Below are 9,549 nucleotides of genomic sequence, written 5' to 3'. Positions count from 1 at the left end.
TCTTGTCTTACCCGGTGACTCCAATACGTTTTACCAAAATGGAAACATTTTTGCCAAAATGTTTCAATATTTCGAGGAATTAAAGACTCGTATTTTGGCTCGCCTCTTCCGAGCGCCGACACCGGCGTGACGAGGGCGCAAAGCGAGAAGAAAACGCAAATCTAGAAGAAGCTAGAAAACGCCGTTAATTAAATAAAAATCCCTTTTTTCCCCCCATTGTCTTCCAGAGAGATGTGTAAGTGAAGGGTTAATGATGAGAAGGTGCGGGCCCCGGAACGAGGAGTCTCTAGAAGAGGCGAGCCGGGGTTGGAGGAAGCGGCGCGGACCCGGCGCCCTGCATACTGCTGCAGTGTATGTAATGGAATAGATCTACTTGTGCTCTATGGGAAAGGAGCTAAAAATAGCCTCTGTGGGTCTCTCAGGGCTCCTCATTCTATGACAGTGACTTGCAGGCACCAGATTGTATGCAGGGCTGTGCAACACAGGACCCCCCCTCTACACCGCCAATCCCACCCAGACCTAGGAGATCACAGGGGGGGCACCAACATTCACCGCTCTATTCTCCTAGGGGGGCACCAACATTCACCGCTCTATTCTCCTAGGGGGGCACCAACATTCACCGCTCTATTCTCCTAGGGGGGCACCAACATTCACCGCTTTATTCTCCCATCACCTTCCCCAGACATGAATTTACTCTGGGAATATTATATAAGGAGCAATTGTCACCCTGAAACATCTGGTGTCAGGAACAAGCAAGCCTTCCGCCCAAGCTTCCCTGTACAAGGGGCACCAACCTGCCAGGTGAGTCCCCCAATAATACAGGGGGGGGGGGAGGGGTGTATTGGGGTCCCGCTGTGTCCGGGTCACATCCTTCTCATTATTAATATTCTTACTTTTATTGCATGCCCCCTATATTATTACTGATTATCTATCTATCTATCTATCTATCTATCTATCTATCTATCTATCTATCTATCTATCTATCTAATATCTATCTATCCCATATCTATCTCTCTATCTATCTATATCAAATCCATCTACCTATTTATCAATTGTTCTCTCTTCCCCCTCTTTCTGGCTATTAGTCTGTCTAATATATATATTAATATCTATAATATTGCTATCACTCTGTCCATTGCTATTCTATCTATCTATCTATCTATCTATCTATCTATCTATCTATCTATCTATCTATCTATCTATCTTTATCAAATCCATCTATCTAGTTATCTCATTTCTCTCTCTTTCCCTCTTTCTGGCTCTCAATCTGTCCATTATATATATATCAATATCTATAATATTTCTATCACTCTGTCTATTCATTGCATATCTATCTATCTATCTATCTATCTATCTATCTATCTATCTATCTATCTATCTCTATATCTATCCCTGTTCTATTAATCTATTAAATCCTCTTTCTAATCCCTCCTCTTCTAATTTATCTATCCAAGCACTTCACAAACTGTTGGCGCTATGTAAATCCTATATAATAATAATTATCTATCTATTCCAAATCTATCTATCTATCTATCTATCTATTTGTCTGTCTATATATCTATCTATCTATCTATCTATCTATAAATTAATTTATCTTTTTAATACAAACCTCTTCTATCTATCTATCTATCTCTGTTCTATCTATCTATTAATTCTTCATTCTTATTCCTCCTCTTCTGATCTTTCTATCTTACTATTTATCTATCTATCTATCCCTTTTTGTCAGTCTGTCTATCCTTATATATCTATCTATCTCTGTTCTATCAGGCTATTACTTCTTCTTTCTAATTCCACATCTTATAATCTATCTATGTAACTATTTATCTAACTAACTACTAATCCCTCTATCTATCTATCCATCTCTGTTCTATCTATCTATTAATTCCTCTTTCTAATCCCTCCTCTTCTAATCTATCCATCTATCATTTTCCTATCTATCTATCTATCTATCTATCTATCTATATCTCTGTTCTATCTATCTATATCTCTGCTCTATCTATCTATCTATCTATCTATCTATCTATATCTCTGCTCTATCTATCTATCTATCTATCTATCTATCTATCTATCTATCAATCACTAATTGTCAGTCTGTCTATCCTTATCTATCTATCTATCTATCTATCTATCTCTGTTCTATCTATTTATTAATTCTTCTTTCTAATTCATCCTCTTATAATCTATCTATTTATCTATCTATCTATCTCTGTTCTAGCCATCTATTAATTCCTCTTCTAATCTATCTATCTATCCGTCCATCTATTTATTAAATCCTCTTCTAATCTATCTATCTATATATCCCTGTTCTAGCTATTTATTAATTTATTTTTCTAATCCCTCCTATTTTAATATATCTATCCTCATATCTATCTATCTATCTATCTATCTATCTATCTATCTATCTATCTATCTATCTATCTATCTGTCTATCCTTCTCATATCTATCTATCTATCCATCTACCTCTATTTTATCTATCTACTAATTAATCCTTCTAAACCCCTCCTCTTCTAATATATCTATCTATCTATCTTTCCTTCCTTCCCATATCTATCTATTAGCAATCTATCTATCCATCTACTTCTATTCTATCTATATACTAATTCCTCCTTCTAATCCCTCCTCTTCCAATCTATCTATCTATCTATCTATCTATCTATCTATCTATCTATCTATCTATCTATCTATCTATCTATCTATCTCTTCCACAATCAGTTTATCTCTTCCACCATGTCCATGCCCCCCCTCCCCTCCCCCCACTAATCCCCATAGGTGTTATTCCCAATAGCCCACGTCTTAATGATTCTCTTTTTAAATCTTGAATATACTGCACTGTAGCCATGATAACGCCTTCAAAAATGTAATTATTTAGCGGCGAACCTGCAATCTTTTCTAGAGCGCTCTGTTGGGTGAGTCGGGCGAGACGGAGGTATGGAATGTTTGAACGAGGGGTGTGTGTGTGGGGGGGGGGGGGGAGACGAAGGAATGTAGCGCCTCCTCTTTTATTTTTAGCATCATGAAAGGACGTTTCAGAATCTGCTGGAAATGGGTTAATCGGAGCGAGTCCATGCCAGCCGGGTTCCAGGCGATGTGGCACCTGCGCTGTGCCGTCCTCTCACACTGGCCGCCGGGGTAGGAGGTGGGCTAGGTGTGGAAATCTCATTTTCACCCATTATGTAGCTGACATGATTTCTCAAGCAATGTTCAGAAAGAGAAGCGCCCTATAAGGCTGGTCATTAGCAACCCGGTATAACTGCAATATTCCTCATACTTGCAGCAGAAATACGCCGATCTGTGGCTCTCACCACGGAATTATCTGAGAACCGTGATGTTTTGGCTTAGAATTTCCACCTGCCCAATTTTTCCATAACACGTTTTTTTTAAGCTACTCGCATATTCTTTGCAAACAACACAAAAAAACAGAGTTATGTTGGCCATGGATGGGGTAAATGAGATCGAAATGTGTCTGGATAGCCTCACAATTCTGTCTCTATTGTAAACTACATTTTGCTGTATAGGCATATACACACCATTTACACACCAGGGGCGGATTTGTTCATATCTACTGTAGCTTTGGTTTCTGACCTGGTCAATCTCTGGAAGCCAAGGCAGACAGTCCATTGAAGGACCTTAATCCATAAACATACTCCTAGCGATTACTTACGGAATTGTGAGATTTTACAGACTGTAGCTAGCAATGAACAATGAACGTGGATTGCCTATTCAGGTGTTCACAATCTCTGAAAGACAAGGGAGATGGCCCCCTGAAGGACCTTAATCCAAAAAATTAACTACTATAGTTTACTTACTGAATTGTAGAATTCGACTTACTTGTAACTAAAAGGAACAATGAACGTGGATTGCCTATTTAGGAGGTGTCCACAATGTCTGAAAGACAAGGGAGATGGACCGTTGAAGGACCTTAATCCAAAAAATTAACTACTATAGTTTACTTACTGAATTATAGAATTCGACTTACTTGTAACTAAAAGGAACAATGAACGTGGATTGCCTATTTAGGAGGTGTCCACAATGTCTGAAAGACAAGGGAGATGGACCGTTGAAGGACCTTAATCCAAAAAATGAACTACTATAGTTTACTTACTGAATTGTAGAATTCGACTGAGGCCTCGTACACACGACCGAGAAACTCGACGGGCGAAACACATCGTTTTGCTAGTCGAGTTCCTTGTGAAGCCGTCGAGAAACTCGACAAGCCAATTTTCTCCATTCCCGTCAAGGAAATATAGAACATGCTTTCTTTTTGGCTCGTCGAGTTTCTCGACGGTTTCCTCAACGAAAATGTACACACGACCGGTTTCCTCGGCAAAAAATATCTCCCAGCACGTTTTTTGCTGGTTTTTGCCGAGAAACGTGGTCGTGTGTACGAGGCCTTACTTGAAACTAGAAGGAACAAGGAATGTGTATTGCCTATTTAGGAGTTGTCCACAGTCTTTGAAAGCCAAGGGAGATGGACCATTAAAGGACCTTAATCCATAAATTTACTCCTATCATTTACTTATTTGTAACTAGAAGTAACAAGGAATGTGTATTGCCTATTTAGGAGGTGTCCACAATATCTGAAAACCACGGGAGATGGACCATTGAAGGACCTTAATCCATAAATTTACTCCTATTGTTTACTTACTGAATTATAGAATTTTACTTATTTGTAACTAGAAGGAACAATGAATGTGTATTGCCTATTTAGGAGTTGTCCACAGTATTTGAAAGCCAAGGGAGATGGACCATTGAAGGACCTTATCCCATAAATTTACTCCTATCATTTACTTACTGAATTGTAGCATTTTACTAACTTGTAACTAAAGGAACAAGGAATGTGCATTGCCTATTTAGGAGGTGTCCACAATCTTTGAAAGCCAAGGGAGATGACCGTTGAAGGACCTTAATCCAAAAAATGTACTACTATCGTTTACTTACTGAATTGTAGAATTCGACTTACTTGTTACTAGAAGGAACAAGGAATGTGTATTGCCTATTTAGGAGGTGTCCACAATCTTTGAAAGCCAAGGGAAATGGACCATTGAAGGACCTTAATCCATAAATTTACTCCTATTGTTTACTTACTTGTAACTAGAAGGAACAAGGAACGTGTATTGCCTATTTAGGAGATGTCCACAATCTTTGAAAGCCAAGGGAGATGGACAATTGAAGAACCTTAATCCATATATTTACTCCTATCGTTTACTTACTTGTAACTAGTAAGAACAAGGAATGTGTATTGCCTATTTAGGAGTTGTCCACAGTCTTTGAAAGCCAAGAGAGATGGACCATTGAAGGACCTTATCCCATAAATTTACTCCTATCATTTACTTACTGAATTGTAGCATTTTACTAACTTGTAACTAAAGGAACAAGGAATGTGCATTGCCTATTTAGGAGGTGTCCACAATCTTTGAAAGCCAAGGGAGATGGACCGTTGAAGGACCTTAATCCAAAAAATGTACTACTATCGTTTACTTACTGAATTGTAGAATTCGACTTACTTGTTACTAGAAGGAACAAGGAATGTGTATTGCCTATTTAGGAGGTGTCCACAATCTTTGAAAGCCAAGGGAAATGGACCATTGAAGGACCTTAATCCATAAATTTACTCCTATTGTTTACTTACTTGTAACTAGAAGGAACAAGGAACGTGTATTGCCTATTTAGGAGATGTCCACAATCTTTGAAAGCCAAGGGAGATGGACAATTGAAGAACCTTAATCCATATATTTACTCCTATCGTTTACTTACTTGTAACTAGTAAGAACAAGGAATGTGTATTGCCTATTTAGGAGTTGTCCACAGTCTTTGAAAGCCAAGAGAGATGGACCATTGAAGGACCTTAATCCATAAATTTACTCCTATCATTTACTTACTGAATTGTAGGATTTTACTTACTTGTAACTAGAAGGAACAAGGAATGTGTATTGCCTATTTAGGAGGTGTCCACAATCTTTGAAAACCAAGGGAGATGGACCATTGAAGGACCTTAATCCATAAATTTACTACTAGTGACTACTTACTGAATTTTTAGATTTTACAGACCTGTAGCTAGCAGAAACTAGGAACGTGGATTGCCTTTCCAGATATTCACAGGTCTCTGACAGCCAAGGAAAATTGTCCACTGAAGGACCTTTTATTAACTCCTAGTACAGGTGGTCCCCGGGTTACAAACATGTAAGGGACTGTAGGTTTGTTCTAAAGTTGAATTTGTTTGTAAGTTGGAACAGGTACATTTTTTAAGTGTAGCTCCTGCTCAAAAAAATATTTTTACGTTTTTGGACAACATAGGGAAGGGTTAACACCCCTGTAACGTTTGTTTTGCTGTCTGTGCCCCTGTTCTGAAGATTTCACCTTTTGAAAATTTTGGGTAGCTGTGGAAACGGGGATTGGTGGTAAAGCTTCAGTGGACGCTTACAGAATTGAATTTCCCGGGGTAGTTTCTCTCTCACTTCCTGTTGTCTCCCTTTGTTTGTAAGTAGAAGTCGTTTGTAAGTCAGATGTTTGTAACCGGAGGACTGCCTGTATCTACTTACTGAATTGGGATATTTTATAAACCTGTAACTAGCAGGAACCAAGAATGTGTATTGTCTATTAAAGAGGTGCCCACAATCTCTGAAAGTCAAGGGAGATGGGCCATTGAAGGACATTAATCTATAAATTGACTCCTATCATTTACTTATGGAATTGTAAAATTGTACTTGTATTGCCTATTTAGGAGGTGTCCATAGTTTTTGAAAGCCAATGGAGATTGTCCACTGAAGGACCTTAATCCATAAATTTATCCCTAATGACTAATTACTGAATTGTGAGATTTTACAGACCTGTAACTAGCAGGAACAAGGTTTCTGGATTGCCTATTCAGATGTCCACAATCTTTGGAAGCCAAGGGAGATGGGCCACAGAAGGACGTAAATCAATAATAAAGCACTCTTAGCAACTAATTATTGGATTGTGAGGTTTTACAGATCAGGAACTAGAAGAAACAAGGAATGTGTATTGCCTATTGAGGAGGTGTCCACAATCGCAGGAAGCCAAGGAAGAAGGTCCATTGAAGGACCTTAATCCATAAATTTACTCCTAGTGACTACTTACTGAATTTTTCAATTTTACAGACCTTTAGCTAGCAGAAACAAGGAATGTGGATTGCCTTTTAAGGTGTTCACAATCTGTGAAAGCCAAGGGAAATGGTCCACGAAGGACATTAATGCGCAAATTTACTCCTAGCATCTACTTACCGAATTGAGAGTTATTACAGACATGTAAGTAGCATGAACAAGGAATGTGTATTGACTATTGATGAGGTGTCCACAATCTCTGAAAGCCAAGGGGGATTGTCCACTGAAGGACTTTAATCCATACACCACTTTTACTGACTAATTATTGGATTGTGATGGATTACAGACCAGTAACTAGAAGGAACAAGGAATGTGTATTGCCTATTGAGGAGGTGTCCACGATCTCTGAAAGTCAAGGGAGATGAATCATTAAAGGACATCAATCCATAAATATATGTACTCCTATCATTAATTTACTGAATCGTAGAGTTTTACAGACCTGTAACTAGTAAGAACAAGGAATGTGTATTGCCGATTTAGGAGATGTCCACAATCTTTGAAAGCCAAGGGAGATGGTCCACTGAAGGACCTTAATCCATAAATTTATCCCTAGCGACTAATTGTGAGATTTTACAGGCTAGTAGCTAGCAGGAACAAGGAACGTGGATTGCCTATTCAGGTTTCCACAATGTTTGGAAGCCAAGTGAGATGGGCCATTAAAGTACCTTGATCCATACATTTTCTCCTAGCGTCTACTTACTGAATTGTGAGATTTTACAGAGCTGTAACTAGCAGGAACAAGGATTGTGGATTGCTTGTTCAGATGTCCACAATCTCTGGAAGCCAAGGGAGATTGGCCACTGTAAGACTTTAATCCATAAACCACTCCTAGCAACTAATTATTGGATTGAGATATTTTACTGATCAGTAACTAAAAGGAACAAGGAAGGTGTCCACAATCTCTGGAAGCCAGGGGGTGGTGGACCATTGAAGGACCTTAAGCCATAAATGTACTCCTTGTCACTACTTACTGAATTGTGAGATTTTACAGAGCTGTAACTAGCAGGAACAAGGATTGTGGATTGCTTGTTCAGATGTCCACAATCTCTGGAAGCCAAGGGAGATTGGCCACTGAAAGACTTTAATCCATAAACCACTCCTAGCAACTAATTATTGGATTGAGATATTTTACTGATCAGTAACTAAAAGGAACAAGGAAGGTGTCCACAATCTCTGGAAGCCAGGGGGGTGGTGGACCATTGAAGGACCTTAAGCCATAAATTTACTCCTTGTCACTACTTACAGAAACAAGGATCGTGGATTGCCTATTCAGGCGTTCACAATCTCTGAAAGCCAAGGGAAATGGCCCACTGAATAAGCCTTAATGCACAGATTTACTCTCAGCATAGTAGTACTTACTGAATAGGGATATTTTGCAGACCTATAACTAGCAAAAGCGAGAAACGTATAAAGCCTTGTCAGGTGTGTCCACAATCATTGGAAGACAAGGAAGGTGGTCCTCTAAGGATCTTAATCCATACATTTACTCCTAGGAAGTCGTTACTGAATTGTGAGGATTTACAGACCAGTAGCTTGCAGAAACAGAGAATGTGGATTGCCTATTTAGGTGTCCACAATCTCTGGAAGTCAGAGAAGATGAACCAATAAAAGACCATAATCCATTAATTTTCTCCTAGCGACAAATTACTGAAATGTGAGATTTCACAGATTAATAATTAGCAGAAACAAGGAACGTGGATTGCCTATTCTGGTGTCCACAATCTATGTTAGCCAAGAGAGATGGTCCACTGAAAGACTTTAATCCATAAATTTACTCCTAGCATCTTCTTACTGAATTGTGAGATTTTACAGACCTGTACCTAGCAGAAACAAGGAACGTGGATTGCAGATTCAGGTGTCCACAAGCCTGGGTGGGCAGGGAAAATGGGCCACTAAAGAACCATAATCCATTAGCTTACTCCTAGCGACTAGTGACTGAAATGTGAGATAGTACAGACCAGTAGCAAGCAGGAACAAGAGACATGTATCGCCTATTCTTGTGCCAACAATTTCTGCAAGCTGTGGTAGATGTTCTACTGAAGAACCATAGAATGTGTGGTTTAGAAAAAAAATGAAAAGTCAGACTTAATAAACATGCACTTACCAGTCCAGGGATCCAGCATTGTCTTCACTAGGGCCAATTCCTTGCTGGTCTTTGGGTCCCTGACCAGTGGCAGCCCATACATTAGGGGCTCAAAGGCACCCCCCCCCCCCACCCATGCATCCAGCTCTCTAATCTGCATGCAAGATGCTGGATGCATGGATTTCAATGGGGGGGGGGGGGTTTAAAGCACAAGATTAGAGCCAGAGGCTCTATTAGGCTTCAAAAAAGGATGGACTCAGGGCGCAGAGTCGACTCAGAGGGTGGGGTTGGTTGTTTGCCGCTCCCTCCAAAAAAAAACACCAGCCGCCACTGTCCCTGACACT

The 9,549-nt window shown here is 39.5% G+C and overlaps 1 protein-coding gene across 1 annotated transcript in view; it reads left to right on the top strand.

The window, feature by feature from the left end:
• The first annotated feature begins 357 nt into the window (after window positions 1-357).
• Window positions 358-9,549, top strand: part of ANKRD34A (ankyrin repeat domain 34A) — a 67,437-nt gene continuing 58,245 nt past the window's right edge. Inside the window, exon 1 of the mRNA XM_040332140.1 lies at window positions 358-801. The gene's annotated coding sequence lies outside the window, so the exon portion shown is untranslated. The remainder of the gene's footprint in view (window positions 802-9,549) is intronic.

This window comes from Rana temporaria, chromosome 13 (genome assembly GCF_905171775.1).
Source record: "Rana temporaria chromosome 13, aRanTem1.1, whole genome shotgun sequence".
NCBI classification, from domain to species: Eukaryota; Metazoa; Chordata; class Amphibia; order Anura; family Ranidae; genus Rana; species Rana temporaria.
Note: the sequence above shows the minus strand (reverse complement) of the source record. Positions and strands in the feature narration are given on the sequence as shown.